Genomic DNA, 18,956 nt, shown 5'->3' with positions numbered 1-18,956 from the left:
CAGGCTCTTCATGTTTTTCAACACCACTTCATGCTCCTCCTATTTATCAGACCGTTTCATGCTCATCATATTTTTGACACAGTTTGAAGCTCTTCATACTTTTCACACCTTTTGAGGCTCTTCATGTTTTTGAAAACAGTTTCTTGCTCCTCATATTTTTCAGACCGTTTCATGGTCCTCATATTTTTGACACCTTTTGAAGCTCTTCATATTTTTCGCACCTTTTCAGGCTCTTCATTTTTTTGAACACCACTTCATGCTTCTCCAATTTTTCAGACCGTTTCATGCTCCTCATATATTTGACACCTTTTGAAGCTCTTCATATTTTTCACATCTTTTCAGGCTCTTCATATTTTTCAACCCGCTTAAGCTCCTCCTATTTTTCAGACCGTTTCTTGCTCCTCATATTTTTGACACCCTTGAGGCTCTTAATATATTTCACACCTTTTCAGGCTCTTCATGTTTTTGAACACCGCTTCATGCTCCTCCTATTTTTCAGACCGTTTCATGCTCCTCCTATTTTTCAGACCGTTTCATGCTCCTCATATTTTTGACACCTTTTGAACCTCTTCATATTTTTCACACCTTTTCAGGCTCTTCATGTTTTCAACACCGCTTCATGCTCCTACTATTTTTCAGACGGTTTCATGCTCCTCATATTTTTGACACCTTTTGAAGCTCTTCATATTATTCACACCTTTTCAGGCTCTTCATGTTTTTCAACACCGCTTCATGCTCCTCCTTTTTTTCAGACCGTTTCATGCTCCTCATATTTTTGACAACTTTTGAAGCTCTTCATATTTTTCACACTTCTCCAGGCTCTTCATGTTTTTGAACACCGTTTCATGTTCCTCCTTTTTTTCAGACTGTTTCATGCTGCTCATATTTTTGACACCTTTTGAAGTTCTTCATATTTTTCACACCTTTTCAGGCTCTTCACGTTTTTCAACACCACTTCATGCTCCTCCTATTTTTTAGACCATTTCAGGCTCCTCTTATTTTTTTTTTTTTATTGTTATTTTTTTTATTTTTTTTTATTTTTTTTATTTTTTTTTTCCAGTGGGTTTTGTCATACCTTGATATGAATCAGCCATGGATTTACATGTATTCACAGTCCCGATTCCCCTCCCACCTCCCTCTCCACCCGATTCCTCTGGGTCTTCCCAGTGCACCAAGCCGGAGCACTTGTCTCGTGCATCCTACCTGGGCTGGTGATCTGTTTCACCATAGATAGCATACATGCTGTTCTTTTGAAATATCCCACCCTCACATTCTCCCACAAAGTTTAAAAGTCTGTTCTGTATTTCTGTGTCTCTTTTTCTGTTCTGCATATAGGGTTATCGTTGTCACCTTTCTAAATTCCATATACATGTGTCAGTATGCTGTAATGTTCTTTATCTTTCTGGCTTACTTCACTCTGTATAATGGGCTCCAGCTTCATCCATCTCATTAGGACTGATTCAAATGAATTCTTTTTAATGGCTGAGTAATATTCCATGGTGTATATGTACCACAGCTTTCTTATCCATTCATCTGCTGACGGGCATCTAGGTTGCTTCCATGTCCTGGCTATTATAAACAGTGCTGCGATGAACATTGGGGTGCACGTGTCTCTTTCAGACGAACCTATGGACACCTTATCTTTGACAAAGGAGGCAAGGATATGCAATGGAAAAAAGACAACCTCTTTAACAAGTGGTGCTGGGAAAACTGGTCAACCACTTGTAAAAGAATGAAAATAGAACACTTTCTAACACCATACACAAAAATAAACTCAAAATCGATTAAAGATCTAAATGTAAGACCAGAAAATATAAAACTCCTAGAGGAGAAGATAGGCAAAACACTCTCCGACATAAATCAAAGCAAGATCCTCTATGACCCACCTCCCAGAATATTGGAAATAAAAGCAAAACTAAACAAATGGGACCTAATGAAACTTAAAAGCTTTTGCACTACAAAAGAAACTATAAGTAAGGTGAAAAGACAGCCCTCAGATTGGGAGAAAATAATAGCAAATGAAGAAATAGACAAAGGATTAATCTCAAAAATACACAAGCAAATCCTGCAGCTCAATTCCAGAAAAATAAATGACCCAATAAAAAATGAGCCAAAGAACTAAACAGACATTTCTCCAAAGAAGACATACAGATGGATAACAAACACATAAAAGATGCTCAACATCACTCATTATTAGAGAAATGCAAATCAAAACCACAATGAGGTACCATTACATGCCAGTCAGGATGGCTGCTATCCAAAAGTCTACAAGCAATAAATGCTGGAGAGGGAGTGGAGAAAAGGGAACCCTCTTATACTGTTGGTGGGAATGCACACTAGTACAGCCGATATGGAAAACGGTGTAGAGATTTCTTAAAAAACTGGAAATAGAACTGCCATATGACCCAGCAATTCCACTTCTGGGCATACACACTGAGGAAACCAGATCCTCTTATTTTTCAGACCGTTTCAAACTCCTCATATTTTTTACAACTTTTGAAGCTCTTCATATATTTCACACCTTTTCAGGCTCTTCATGTTTTTCAACACCGCTTCATGCTCCTACTATTTTTCAGACCGTTTCATGGTCCTCATATTTTTGACACCTTTTGAAGCTCTTCATATTTTTCACACCTTTTCAGGCTCTTCATGTTTTTGAACACCGTTTCATGCTCCTCCTATTTTTCAGACCGTTTCATGCTCCTCATGTTTTTGAGACGTTTTGAAGCTCTGCATATTTTTCATAACTTTCAGGTTCTTCATGCTTTTGAAACACCGTTACATGCTCCTCCTATTTTTCATACCATATCATGCTCCTCATTTTTTTGACACATTTTGAAGCTCTTCATATTTTTCACACCTTTTCAGGCTCTTTATGTTTTTCAACACCGTATCATGTTCCTCCTATTTTTCAGACCGTTTCATGCTCCTCATATCTTTGACACCTTTTGAAGCTCTTCATATTTTTCACATCATTTCAGGCTCTTCAAGTTTTTGAAAACGGCTTCATGCTCCTCCTAATTTTCAGACCGTTTTTTGCTCATCATATTTTTGACACATTTTGAAGCTTTTCATATTTTTCACAGCTTTTCAGGCTCTTCATGTTTTTGAACACAGTTTCATGCTCCGCATATTTTTCACACCTTTTCATGCTCTTCATATTTTTCACACCTTTTCAGGCTCTTCATGTTTCTCAACACCGTTTCATGCTTCTCCTATTTTTCAGACCATTTCATGCTCCTCATATTTTTGACAGCTTTTTAAGCTCTTCATATATTTCACACCTTTTCAGGCTTTTCATGTTTTTGAACACCGCTTCATGCTCCTCCTATTTTTCAGACCATTTCATGCTCCTCGTATTTTTCACACCTTTTGAAGCTCTTCGTATATTTCACACCTTTTCAGGCTCTTCATGTTTTTGAACACCGCTTAATGCTCCTCCCATTTTTCAGATTGTTTCATCCTCCTCATATTTTTGACACCTTTGAAGCTCTTCATATTTGTCACACCCTTCCAGGCTCTTCATGTTCTTCATCACTGTTTCATGCTCCTCCTATTTTTCAAACTGTTTCAGGCTCCTCATATTTTTCACACCTTTTGAAGCTCTTCATATTTTTCACACCTTTTCAGGCTCTTCATGTTTTTCAAAACCGCTTCATGCTCCTGCTGTTTTTCAGACCGTTTCAAGCTCCTCATGTTTTTCATATCTTTTGAAGCTCTTCATATTTTTCACACGTTTTCAGGCTCTTCATGATTTTCAACACCGCTTCATGATCCTCCTATTTATCAGACCGTTTCATGCTCATCTCATTTTTGACAGCTTTTGAAGCTGCTCATATTTTTCACACCTTTTGAAGCTCTTCATTTTTTTCACAACTTTTCAGGCTCTTCAAGTTTTTCAACACCGCTTCATGCTCCTCCTATTTTTCAGACCGTTTCATGCTCCTCATGTAATTCACACCTTTTGAAACTCTTCATATTTTTCACACCTTTTCAGGCTCTCCATGTTTTGGAACACCGTTTCATGCTCCTTCTATTTTTCAGACCTTTCATGCTCCTCATATTTTTGACACCTTTTGAAGCTCTTCATATTTTTCACAACTTTTCAGGCTCTTCATGTTTTTCAACACGGCTTCATGCTTCTCCTATTTTCCAGACCGTTTCATTGTCCTCATATTTTTGACACCTTTAGAAGCTCTTCATATTTTTCACAACTTTTCAGGCTCTTCATGTTTTTCAACACGGCTTCATGCTTCTCCTATTTTCCAGACCGTTTCATTGTCCTCATATTTTTGACACCTTTAGAAGCTCTTCATATTTTTCACACGTTTTCAGGCTCTTCATGTTTTTCAACACGGCTTCATGCTCCTCCTATTTTTCAGATCGGTTCATTCTCCTCATATTTTTCACACCTTTTGATGCTCTTCATATTTTTCACACCTTTTCAGGCTCTTCATGTTTTGGAACATCGTTTCATGCTCCTCCTATTTTTCAGACCTTTTCATGCTCCTCATATTTTTGACACCTTTTGAAGCTCTTCATATTTTTCACAACTTTTCAGGCTGTTCACGTTTTGGAACACCGTTTCATGCTCCTCCTTTTTTTCAGACCGTTTCATGCTCCTCATATATTTGACACCTTTTGAAGCTCTATATTTTTCACACCTTTTCAGGATCTTCATGTTTTTGAACACCGCTTCATGCTACTCCTATTTTTCAGACCGTTTCATGCTCCTCCTATTTTTCACACTTTTTGAAGCTCTTCATATTTTTCACACCTTTTCAGGCTCTTCATGTTTTTGAACACCGTTTCATGCTGCTCCTATTTTTCAGACTCTTTCATGCTCGTCATATTTTTGACACCTTTTGAAGCTCTTCGTATTTTTCACACCTTTTCAGGCTCTTCATGTTTTTGAAAACCGCTTCATGCTCCTCCTATTTTTCACACCTTTTGAAGCTCTTCATATTTTTCACACCGTTTCATGCTCCTCATATTTTTGACACTTTTTGAGGCTCTTCATATTTTTCACACCATTTCAGGCTCTTCTTCGTTTTGAACAACGTTTCATGCTCCTCCTATTTTTCAGACCGTTTCGGCTCCTCATGTATTTCACACGTTTTGAAGCTCTTCATAATTTTCACACCTTTTCAGGCTCTACATGTTTTTCAACATCACTTCATGCTTCTCTTATTTTTCAGACCGATTCATGTTCCTCATATTTTTGACACCTTTTGAAGCTCTTCATATTTTTCACACCTGTTCAGGCTCTTCATGTTTTTCAACGCCGCTTCATGCTCCTCATCTTTTTCAGACCGTTTCATGCTCCTCATATTTTTCACACCTTTTGAAGCTCTTCATATTTTTCACAACTTTTCAGGCTCTTCATATTTTTGATCACCGTTTCATGCTCCTCCTATTTTTCAGACCGTTTCATGCTCCTCATATTTTGACACCTTTTTAAGCTCTTCACATTTTTCACACCTTTTCAGGCTCTTCATGTTTTTCAAAACCGCTTCATGATCCCCCTATATTTCAGACCGTTTCATGCTCCTCATATTTTTCACACCTTTTGAAGCTCTTCGTATTTTTCACACCTTTTCAGACTCTTCATGTTTTTCAACACCACTTCATGCTCCTCCTTTTTTTCCGACGGTTTCATGCTCATCGCATTTTTGACACCTTCTGAAGCTCTTCATTTTTTTCAAAACTTTTGAGCTCTTCACATTCTTCACACGTTTTCAGGCTCTTCATGTATTTCAATAACGGTTCTTACTCCTCCTATTTTTCAGAACGTTGCATGCTTCTCATATTTTTGACACGTTTTGAAGCTCTTCATATTTTTCACACCTTTTCAGGCTCTTCATGTTTTTCAACACCACTTCATGCTCCTCCTATTTTTCAGACCGTTTCATGCTCCTCCTATTTTTCACACCTTTTGAAGCTCTTCATATTTTTCACACCTTTTCAGGCTGTACATGTTTTTGAACACCACTTCATGCTCCTCCTATTTTTCCGATCGTTTCTTGCTCCTCATGTATTTCACACATTGTGAAGCTCTTCATATTTTTCACACCTTTTCAGGCTCTTCATGTTTTTCAACACCGCATCATGCTCCTCCTATTTTTCAGACCGTTTCATGCTCATCTCTTTTTTGACACCTTTTGAAGCTCTTCATATTTTTCATACGTTTTGAAGCTCTTCATACTTTTCACACTTTTTCAGGCTCTTCGTGTTTTTGAACACCGCTTCACGCTCCTCCTATTTTTCAGACCGTTTCATGCTGCTCGTATTTTTCAGACCGTTTCATGCTCCTCATAATTTTGACAATTTTATAAGCTCTTCATGTTTTTCACACTTTTTCAGGCTCTTCATGTTTTTGAACACCGCCTCATGCGCCTCCTATTTTTCAAACTTTTGAAGCTCTTCATGTTTTTCACACCTTTTCAGGCTCTTCATGTTTTTGAACACAGTTTCATGCTCCTCCTAATTTTCAGACCGTTTCATGCTCCTCATACATTTCACACCTTTTTAAGCTCTTCCTATTTTTCACACCTTTTCACGCTCTTCATGTTTTTGAACACCGTTTTATGCTGCCTCTATATTTCAGACCGTTTCATGCTCCTCATATATTTTAAACCTTTGGATCTCTTCATATATTTCACACCTTTTCAGGCTGTTCATGTTTTTCAACAACGCTTCATGATCTTCCTATTATTCAGACCGTTTCATGCTCCTCAAGTATTTCACACCTTTTGAAGCTCTTCATATTTTTCACACCTTTTCAAGCTCTTCATGTTTTTCAACACCACTTAATGCCCCTCCTATTTTTCAGACCGTATCATGCTCATCTCATTTTTACACCTTTTGAAGCTCTTCATATTTTTCACACCTTTTGAAGCTCTTCCTATTTTTCACACCTTTTCAGGCTCTTCAGGGTTTTGAACACCGCTTCATGCTCCTCATATTTTTCACACCTTTTGAAGCTCTTCATATTTTTCACACCTTTTCAGGCTCTTCATGTTTTTCAACACCGCTTCTTGCTCCTCCATTTTTCACACCCTTTCATGCTTCTCATGTATTTCACACCTTTTGAAACTCTTCATATTTTTCACATCTTTTCAGGCTCTTCATGTTTTTGAACAAGGTTTCATGCTCCTCCCATTTTTCAGACCGTTTCATGCTCCTCATATTTTTGACACGTTTTGAAGCTCTTCATATATTTCCCATTTTTCAGGCTCTTCATGTTTTTGAACACCGTTTCATGCTCCTCCTATTTTTCAGACCGTTCATGCTCCTCATATTTTGACACATTTTGAAGCTCTTCATATTTTTCACATCTTTTCAGGCTCTTCATGTTTTTGAACAAGGTTTCATTCTCCTCCCATTTTTCAGACCGTTTCATGCTCCTCATATTTTTGACACGTTTTGAAGCTCTTCATATTTTTCACACCTTTTCAGGCTCTTCATGTTTTTGAACACCGTTTCATGCTCCTCCTATTTTTCAGACCGTTCATGCTCCTCATATTTTGACACCTTTTGAAGCTCTTCATATTTTTCACACCTTTTCAGGCTCTTCATGTTTCTGAACACCGCGTCATGCTCCTCCTATTTTTCATATCGTTTCATGCTTCTCATATTTTTCACACCTTTTGAAGCTCTTCATATTTTTCACACCTTTTCAGGCTCTTCATATTTTTCAACACCGCTTCATGCTCCTCCTATTTTTCAGACCGTTTCATGCTCATCTCATTTTTGACACCTTTTGAAGCTCTTCATATTCTTCACTCCTTTTGAAGCTCTTCATATTTTTCACACCTTTTGAAGCTCTTCATATTTCTCACACCTTTTCAGACTCTTCATGTTTTTCAACACCGCTTTTTGCTCCTCCTATTTTTCAGACCGTTTCATGCTCCTCATATTTTTGACACGTTTTGAAGTTCTTCATATTTTTCACACATTTTCAGGCTCTTCATGTTTTTAAACACCGCTTCATGCTGCTCCTGTTTTTCAGACCTTTTCATGCTCCTCATATTTTTCACATCTTTTGAAGTTCTTCTTATTTTTCACACCTTTTCAAGCTCTTCATCATTTTCAAAACCGCTTCATGCTCCTCCTATTTTACAGACCGTTTCATTCTCCTCATGTATTTCACACGTAATGAAGCTCTTCCAATTTTGCACAACTTTTCAGTCTCTTCTTGTTTTACAACACCGCATCATGCTCCTCCTATTTTTCAGACTGTTTCATGCTCCTCATATTTTTGACACCTTTTGAAGCTCTTCATATTTTTCACACCTTTTGAAGCTCTTCATGTTTTTCACACCTTTTCAGGCTCTTCATGATTTTCAACACCGCTTCATGCTCCTGCTATTTTTCAGACCGTTTCATGCTCATCTCTTTTTTGACACCTTTAGAAGCTGTTCATATTTTTCACACCTTTTAAAGCTCTTCATATTTTTCACATTTTTGAAACTCTTCATATTTTTCTCACCTTTTGAAGCTCTTCATGTTTTTCACACCTTTTCAGGCTTCTCATGTTTTTGAACACCGCTTCATGCTCCTCCTATTTTTCACTCCTTTTGAAGCTCTTCATATTTTTCACACCTTTTCAGGCTGTACATGTTTTTGAACACCACTTCATGCTCCTCCTATTTTTCAGACCGTTTCTTGCTCCTCATGTATTTCACACATTTTGAAGCTCTTCATATTTTTCACACCTTTTCAATGTCTTCATGTTTTTGATCACTGTTTCATGCTGCTCCTGTTTTTCAGACCATTTCATGATACTCATATTTTTGACACCTTTTGAAGCTCTTCATATTTTTCACACTTTTTCAGGCTGTTTATAGTTTTCAACACCGCTGCATGATTCTCCTATATTTGAGACCATTTCATGCTCCTCATATTTTTGACATTTTTTGAAGCTCTTCATATTTTTCACACCTTTTCAATGTCTTCATGTTTTTGATCACTGTTTCATGCTGCTCCTGTTTTTCAGACCATTTCATGATACTCATATTTTTGACACCTTTTGAAGCTCTTCATATTTTTCACACTTTTTCAGGCTGTTTATAGTTTTCAACACCGCTGCATGATTCTCCTATATTTGAGACCATTTCATGCTCCTCCTATTTTTCACACCTTTTGAAGCTCTTCCTATTTTTCACAGGTTTTCAGGCTCTTCATGTTTTTCAACACCGCTTCATGCTCCTCCTATTTTTCCGACCGTTTCATGCTCATCTCATTTTTGACACCTTTTGAACGTCTTCATATTTTTCACACCTTTTGAAGCTCTTCATATTTTTCACTTCTTTTCAGGCTCTTCATGTGTTTTAACACCGCTTCATGCTCCTCATCTTTTTCAGACCGTTTCATGCTCCTCATATTTTTGACATCTTTTGAAGCTCTTCACATTTTTCACACATTTTCAGGCTCTTCATGTTTTTCAACACCGCTTGATGATCCTCCTATATTTCAGACCGTTTCATGCTCCTCATATTTTTTACACCTTTTGAAGCTCTTCATATTTTTCACACCTTTTCAGACTCTTCATGTTTTTCAACACCGCTTCATGCTGCTCCTATTTTTCAGATCGTTTCAGGCTCCGCATATTTTTGACTCCTTTTGAAGCTCTTCATATTTTTCACACGTTTTCAGGCCCTTCATGTTTTTGAACACCGCTTCATGCTCCTCCTATTTTTCAAACGGTTTCAGGCTGCTCGTATTTTTCAGACCGTTTCATGCTCCCCATATTTTTGACAATTTTATAAGCTCTTCATATTTTTCACACATTTTCAGGCTCTTCATGTTTTTGAGCACCGCTTCATGCTCCTCCTATTTTTCAAACCTTTTGAAGCTCTTCATGTTTTTCACACCTTATCAGCCTCTTCATGTTTTTGAACATCTCTTCATGCTCCTCTTATTTTTGACAATTTTATAAGCTCTTCATATTTTTCACACTTTTTCAGGCTCTTCATGTTTTTCAACACCGCTTCATGCTCCTCCTATTTTTCAAACCTTTTGAAGCTCTTCATATTTTTCACACGTTTTCAGGCCCTTCATGTTTTTGAACAACACTTCATGCTCCTCCTACTTTTCAGACTTTTTCATGCTCATCTCTTTTTTGACACCTTTTCAGGGTCTTCATATTTTTCAAACTTTTGAAGATCTTCATATTTTTCACACTTTTTCAGGCTCTTCATGTTTTGAACACTGCTTCATGCCCTCCTATTTTTCAGACCGTTTCATTCTCCTCATGTGTTTCACACCTTTTGAAGCTCTTCATAATTTTCACACCTTTTCATGCTCTTCATGTTTTTGAACACCGTTTCATGCTCGTCCTATTTTTCAGACCATTTCAAGCTCCTCATATTTTTGAAACCTTTTGAAGCTCTTCATATTTTTCACACCTTTTCAGGCTTTTCATGTATTTGAACATCGCTTCATGCTCCTCACATTTCTCACACCTTTTGAAGCTCTTCATATTTTTCTCACCTTTTCAGGCTCCTCATGTTTTTGAACACCGCTTCATGCTCCTCATATTTTTCAGACCGTTTCATGATCCTCATGTATTTCACACCTTTTGAACCTCTTCATATTTTTCACACCTTTTCAATGTCTTCATGTTTTTGAACACTGTTTCATGCTGCTCCTGTTTTTCAGACCATTTCATGATACTCATATTTTTGACACCTTTTGAAGCTCTTCATATTTTTCACACTTTTTCAGGCTGTTTATAGTTTTCAACACCGCTGCTTGATTCTCCTATATTTGAGACCATTTCATGCTCCTCATATTTTTGACATTTTTTGAAGCTCTTCATATTTTTCACACCTTTTGAAGCTCTTCCTATTTTTCACAGCTTTTCAGGCTCTTCATGTTTTTCAACACCGCTTCATGCTCCTCATATATTTCAGACCGTTTCATGCTCCTCATATTTTTGACATCTTTTGAAGCTCTTCATATTTTTGACACCTTTTGAAGGTCTTCATGTTTTTCACACCTTTTGAAGCTCTTCATATTTTTCACTTCTTTTCAGGCTCTTCATGTTTTTCAACACCGCTTCATGTAACTCATATTTTTCAGACCGTTTCATGCTCCTCATATTTTTGACATCTTTTGAAGCTCTTCACGTTTATCACACATTTTCAGGCTCTTCATGTTTTTCAACACCGCTTGATGATCCTCCTATATTTCAGACCGTTTCATGCTCCTCATATTTTTGACACGTTTTGAAGCTCTTCATATTTTTCACACCTTTTCCGTCTCTTCTTGTTTTTCAACACCGCTTCTTGCTCCTCCTATTTTTCAGACCGTTTCATGCTCCTCATATTGTTGACACCTTTTGAAGCACTTCATATTTTTCACACCTTTTCTGGCTCTTCATATTTTTGAACACCGCTTCATGTTCCTCCTGTTTTTCATACCTTTTGAAGCTCTTCATATTTTTCACACCTTTTCAGGCTCTTCAGGTTTTTGAACACCTCTTCATGCTCCTCCTATTTTTCAGACCGTTTCATGCTCCTCATGTATTTCACACCTTTTGAAGCTGTTCATATTTTTCACACCTTTTCAGGCTCTCCATGTTTCTGAACACCACTTCCTGCTCCTCCTATTTTTGAGGCCGTTTCATGCTCATCTCATTTTTGACACCTTCTGAAGCTCTTCATTTTTTTCACACCTTTTGAGCTCTTCATATTCTTCACACGTTTTCAGGCTCTTCATGTATTTCAATAACGCTTCTTACTCCTCCTATTTTTCAGACCGTTTCATGCTCCTCATATTTTTGACATCTTTTGAAGCTCTTCACATATTTCACACATTTTCAGGCTTTTCATGTTTCTGAACACCGCTTCATCCTCCTCCTATTTTTCACACCTTTTGAAGCTCTTCATATTTTTCACAGCTTTTCATGCTGCACATGTTTTTGAACACGACTTCATGCTCCTCATCTTTTTCAGTCTGTTTCATGCTTCTCATATTTTTCACACCGTTTGAAGCTCTTCATATTTTTCACACGTTTTCAGGCTCTTCATGTTTTTGATCACCGTTTCATGCTCCTCCTATTTTTCAGACCGTTTCATGCTCCTCATATTTTTGATCATTTTATAAGCTCTTCATATTTTTCACACTTTTTTAGGCTCTTCATGTATTTTAACACCGCTTCATGCTCCTCCTATTTTTCAAACTTTTTGAAGCTCTTCATGTTTTTCACACCTTATCAGCCTCTTCATGTTTTTGAACACCTCTTCATGCTACTCCTATTTTTCAGACCTTTTCATGCTCCTCATATTTTTCACTCCTTAAAAGCTCTTCCTATTTTTCACAGCTTTTCAGGCTCTTCATGTTTTTCAACACCGCTTCATGCTCCTCATATTTTTCAGACCGTTTCATGCTCCTCATATTTTTGACATCTTTTGAAGCTCTTCATATTTTTGACACCTTTTGAAGGACTTCATATTTTTCACACCTTTTGAAGCTCTTCACATTTTTCACTTCTTTTCAGGCTCTTCATGTTTTTTAACACCGCTTCATGCTCCTCATATTTTTCAGACCGTTTCATGCTCCTCATTTTTTTGACATCTTTTGAAGCTCTTCACGTTTTTCACACATTTTCAGGCTCGTCATGTTTTTCAACACCGCTTCATGCTGCTCCTATTTTTCAGACCGTTTCATGCTCATCTCTTTTTTGACAACTTTTGAAGCTCTTCATATTTTCATACTTTTTGAAGCTCTTCATATTTTTCACACGTTTTCAGGCTCTTCATGTTTTTCAACACCGCTTCATGCTCCTCCTATTTTTCAGACCGTTTCATGCTCCTCATATTTTTGACACCTTTTGAAGCTCTTCATATTTTTCACACCTTTTCAGACTCTTCATGTTTTTCAACACCGCTTCATGCTGCTCCTATTTTTCAGACCGTTTCATGCTCATCTCTTTTTTGACAACTTTTGAAGCTCTTCATATTTTCATACCTTTTGAAGCTCTTCAGATTTTTCACACGTTTTCAGGCTCTTCATGTTTTTCAACACCGCTTCATGCTCCTCCTATTTTTCAGACCGTTTCATGCTCCTCATATTTTTGACACGTTTTGAAGCTCTTCATATTTTTCACACCTTTTCCGTCTCTTCTTGTTTTGCAACACCGCTTCTTGCTCCTCCTATTTTTCAGACCGTTTCATGCTCCTCATATTGTTGACACCTTTTGAAGCACTTCATATTTTTCACACCTTTTCAGGCTCTTCATATTTTTGAACACCGCTTCATGCTCCTCATATTTTTCACACCGTTGGAAGCTCTTCATACTTTTCACACGTTTTCAGGCTCTTCATGTTTTTGATCACCGTTTCATGCTCCTCCTATTTTTCAGACCGTTTCATGCTCCTCATATTTTTGACCATTTTATAAGCTCTTCATATTTTTCACACTTTTTTAGGCTCTTCATGTTTTTTAACACCGCTTCATGCTCCTCCTATTTTTCAAACTTTTTGAAGCTCTTCATGTTTTTCACACCTTATCAGCCTCTTCATATTTTTGAACACCTCTTCATGCTACTCCTATTTTTCAGACCTTTTCATGCTCCTCATGAATTTCACACGTTTTGAAGCTCTACATATTTTTCACACCTTTTCAGACTCTTCATGTTTTGAACACTGCTTCATGCTCCTCCTATTTTTCAGACCGTTTCAAGCTCCTCATATTTTTGACACCTTTTGAAGCTCTTCATATTTTTCACACCTTTTCAGTCTCTTCATGTTTTTCAACTCCACTCATGCTCCTCCTCTTTTTCTGACCTTTTAATGCTCCTCATTTTTTGACACCTTTGGAAGCTCTTCATATTTTTCACACCTTTTGAAGCTCTTCATATTTTTCACAGCTTTTCAGGGTCTTCAAGTTTTTCAACATCGTTTCATTCTCCTCCTATTTTTCAGACAGTTTCATGCTCATCTCATTTTTGACACCTTTTGAAGCTCTTCATATTTTTCACACCTTTTGAAGCTCTTCATATTTTACACGTTTACAGGCTCTTCAAGTTTTTCAACATCGCTTCATGCTCCTCCTATTTTTCAGACCGTTTCATACTCCTCATATTTTTGACACGTTTTGAGGCTCTTCATAATTTTCACACCATTTTAGGCTCTTCATGTTTTTGAACACCGTTTCATGCTCCTCGTATTTTTCACACCTTTTAAAGCTCTTCATATTTTCACACCTTTTCAGGCTCTCATGTTTTTGAACACAGCTTCATGCTCCTCCTATTTTTTATACCGTTTCATGATACTCATGTATTTCACACCTTTTGAAGCTCTTCATATTTTTCACACCTTTTCAGGCTGTACATGTTTTTGAAGACCACTTCATGCTCCTCATCTTTTTCAGACCGTTTCATGCTCCTGATATTTTTCACACCGTTTGAAGCTCTTCATATTATTCACACGTTTTCAGATTCTTCATGTTTTTGATCAGCGTTTCATGCTCCTCATATTTTTGACACCTTTTGAAGCTCTTCACATTTATCACACGTTTTCAGGCTCTTCATGTTTTTCAACACCGCTTCATGATCCTCCTATATTTCAGAGCGTTTCATGCTCCTCATAATTTTGACAATTTTATCAGCTCTTCATATTTTTCACACTTTTTCAGGCTCTTCATGTTTTTGAACACCGCTTCATGCTCCTCCTATTTTTCAAACTTTTGAAGCTCTTCATGTTTTTCACACCTTTTCAGGCTCTTCATGTTTTTGAACACAGCTTCATGCTCCTCCTAATTTTCAGACCGTTTCATGCTCCTCATACATTTCACACCTTTTTTAGCTCTTCCTATTTTTCACACCTTTTCACGCTCTTCATGTTTTTGAACACCGTTTTATGCTGCCTCTATTTTTCAGACCGTTTTATGCTCCTCATATATTTTAAACCTTTTGAATCTCTTCATATATTTCACACCTTTTCAGGCTCTTCATGTTTTTCAACACCACTTAATGCCCCTCCTATTTTTCAGACCGTATCATGCTCATCTTATTTTTACACCTTTTGAAGCTCTTCATATTTTTCACAACTTTTGAAGCTCTTCCTATTTTTCACACCTTTTCAGGCTCTTCATGTTTTTCAACACCGCTTCTTGCTCCTCCATTTTTCACACCCTTTCATGCTTCTCATGTATTTCACACCTTTTGAAACTCTTCATATTTTTCACATCTTTTCAGGCTCTTCATGTTTTTGAACAAGGTTTCATGCTCCTCCCATTTTTCAGACCATTTCATGCTACTCATATTTTTGACACGTTTTGAAGCTCTTCATATTTTTCCCATTTTTCAGGCTCTTCATGTTTTTGAACACCGTTTCATGCTCCTCCTATTTTTCAGACCGTTCATGCTCCTCATATTTTGACACCTTTTGAAGCTCTTCATATTTTTCACACCTTTTCAGGCTCTTCATGTTTCTGAACACCGCGTCATGCTCCTCCTATTTTTCATATCGTTTCATGCTTCTCATATTTTTCACACCTTTTGAAGCTCTTCATATTTTTCACACCTTTTCAGGCTCTTCATGTTTTTCAACACCGCTTCACTCCTCCTACTTTTCAGACCGTTTCATGCTCATCTCATTTTTGACACCTTTTGAAGCTCTTCATATTCTTCACTCCTTTTGAAGCTCTTCATATTTTTCACACCTTTTGAAGCTCTTCATATTTCTCACACCTTTTCAGACTCTTCATGTTTTTCAACACCGCTTTTTGCTCCTCCTATTTTTCAGACCGTTTCATGCTCATCTCATTTTTGACACCTTTTGAAGCTCTTCATATTTTTCACACCTTTTGAAGCTCTTCATATTTTACACGTTTTCAGGCTCTTCAAGTTTTTCAACATCGCTTCATGCTCCTTCTATTTTTCAGACCGTTTCATGCTCCTCATATTTTTGACACGTTTTGAGGCTCTTCATAATTTTCACACCATTTTAGGCTCTTCATGTTTTTGAACACCGTTTCATGCTCCTCGTATTTTTCACACCTTTTAAAGCTCTTCATATTTTCACACCTTTTCAGGCTCTCATGTTTTTGAACACAGCTTCATGCTCCTCCTATTTTTTATACCGTTTCATGATACTCATGTATTTCACACCTTTTGAAGCTCTTCATATTTTTCACACCTTTTCAGGCTGTACATGTTTTTGAAGACCACTTCATGCTCCTCATCTTTTTCAGACCGTTTCATGCTCCTGATATTTTTCACACCGTTTGAAGCTCTTCATATTATTCACACGTTTTGAGATTCTTCATGTTTTTGATCACCGTTTCATGCTCCTCATATTTTTGACACCTTTTGAAGCTCTTCACATTTATCACACCTTTTCAGGCTCTTCATGTTTTTCAACACCGCTTCTTGCTCCTCCATTTTTCACACCCTTTCATGCTTCTCATGTATTTCACACCTTTTGAAACTCTTCATATTTTTCACACCTTTTCAATGTCTTCATGTTTTTGAACACTGTTTCATGCTGCTCCTGTTTTTCAGACCATTTCATGATACTCATATTTTTGACACCTTTTGAAGCTCTTCATATTTTTCACACATTTTCAGGCTGTTTATAGTTTTCAACACCGCTGCATGATTCTCCTATATTTGAGACCATTTCATGCTCCTCATATTTTTGACATTTTTTGAAGCTCTTCATATTTTTCACACCTTTTGAAGCTCTTCCTATTTTTCACAGCTTTTCAGGCTCTTCATGTTTTTCAACACCGCTTCATGCTCCTCATATTTTTCAGACCGTTTCATGCTCCTCATATTTTTGACATCTTTTGAAGCTCTTCATATTTTTGACACCTTTTGAAGGACTTCATATTTTTCACACCTTTTGAAGCTCTTCACATTTTTCACTTCTTTTCAGGCTTTTCATGTTTTTTAACACCGCTTCATGCTCCTCATATTTTTCAGACCGTTTCATGCTCCTCATATTTTTGACATCTTTTGAAGCTCTTCACGATTTTCACACATTTTCAGGCTCTTCATGTTTTTCAACACCGCTACATGCTGCTCCTATTTTTCAGACCGTTTCATGCTCATCTCTTTTTTGACAACTTTTGAAGCTCTTCATATTTTCATACCTTTTGAAGCTCTTCATATTTTTCACACGTTTTCAGGCTCTTCATGTTTTTCAACACCGCTTCATGCTCCTCCTATTTTTCAGACCGTTTCATGCTCCTCATATTTTTGACACCTTTTGAAGCTCTTCATATTTTTCACACCTTTTCAGACTCTTCATGTTTTTCAACACCGCTTCATGCTGCTCCTATTTTTCAGACCGTTTCATGCTCATCTCTTTTTTGACAACTTTTGAAGTTCTTCGGATTTTCATACCTTTTGAAGCTCTTCAGATTTTTCACACGTTTTCAGGCTCTTCATGTTTTTCAACACCGCTTCATGCTCCTCCTATTTTTCAGACCGTTTCATGCTCCTCATATTTTTGACACCTTTTGAAGCTCTTCATGTTTTTCACACCTTTTCAGGCTCTTCATGTTTTTCAACAACGCTTCATGCTCCTCCTATTTTTCAGACCGTTTCATGCTCATCTCATTTTTGACACCTTTTGAAGCTCTTCATATTCTTCACTCCTTTTGAAGCTCTTCATATTTTTCACACCTTTTGAAGCTCTTCATATTTCTCACACCTTTTCAGACTCTTCATGTTTTTCAACACCGCTTTTTGCTCCTCCTATTTTTCAGACCGTTTCATGCTCATCTCATTTTTGATACCTTTTGAAGCTCTTCATATTTTTCACACCTTTTGAAGCTCTTCATATTTTACACGTTTTCAGGCTCTTCAAGTTTTTCAACATCGCTTCATGCTCCTCCTATTTTTCAGACCGTTTCATGCTCCTCATATTTTTGACACGTTTTGAGGCTCTTCATAATTTTCACACCATTTTAGGCTCTTCATGTTTTTGAACACCGTTTCATGCTCCTCGTATTTTTCACACCTTTTAAAGCTCTTCATATTTTCACACCTTTTCAGGCTCTCATGTTTTTGAACACAGCTTCATGCTCCTCCTATTTTTTATACCGTTTCATGATACTCATGTATTTCACACCTTTTGAAGCTCTTCATATTTTTCACACCTTTTCAGGCTGTACATGTTTTTGAAGACCACTTCATGCTCCTCATCTTTTTCAGACCGTTTCATGCTCCTGATATTTTTCACACCGTTTGAAGCTCTTCATATTATTCACACGTTTTCAGATTCTTCATGTTTTTGATCAACGTTTCATGCTCCTCATATTTTTGACACCTTTTGAAGCTCTTCACATTTATCACACCTTTTCAGGCTCTTCATGTTTTTCAACACCGCTTCTTGCTCCTCCATTTTTCACAACCTTTCATGCTTCTCATGTATTTCACACCTTTTGAAACTCTTCATATTTTTCACACCTTTTCAATGTCTTCATGTTTTTGAACACTGTTTCATGCTGCTCCTGTTTTTCAGACCATTTCATGATACTCATATTTTTGACACCTTTTGAAGCTCTTCATATTTTTCACACATTTTCAGGCTGTTTATAGTTTTCAACACCGCTGCATGATTCTCCTATATTTGAGACCATTTCATGCTCCTCATATTTTTGACATTTTTTGAAGCTCTTCATATTTTTCACACCTTTTGAAGCTCTTCCTATTTTTCACAGCTTTTCAGGCTCTTCATGTTTTTCAACACCGCTTCATGCTCCTCATATTTTTCAGACCGTTTCATGCTCCTCATATTTTTGACATCTTTTGAAGCTCTTCATATTTTTGACACCTTTTGAAGGACTTCATATTTTTCACACCTTTTGAAGCTCTTCACATTTTTCACTTCTTTTCAGGCTTTTCATGTTTTTTAACACCGCTTCATGCTCCTCCTATTTTTCAGACCGTTTCATGCTCCTCAGGTATTTCACACCTTTTCAAGCTCTTCATATTT

Source organism: Dama dama, chromosome 4 (assembly GCF_033118175.1).
Source record: "Dama dama isolate Ldn47 chromosome 4, ASM3311817v1, whole genome shotgun sequence".
Classification (NCBI taxonomy): Eukaryota; Metazoa; Chordata; class Mammalia; order Artiodactyla; family Cervidae; genus Dama; species Dama dama.
The sequence above is the reverse complement of the archived record's forward strand: the minus strand, read 5'-3'. Positions refer to the sequence as shown.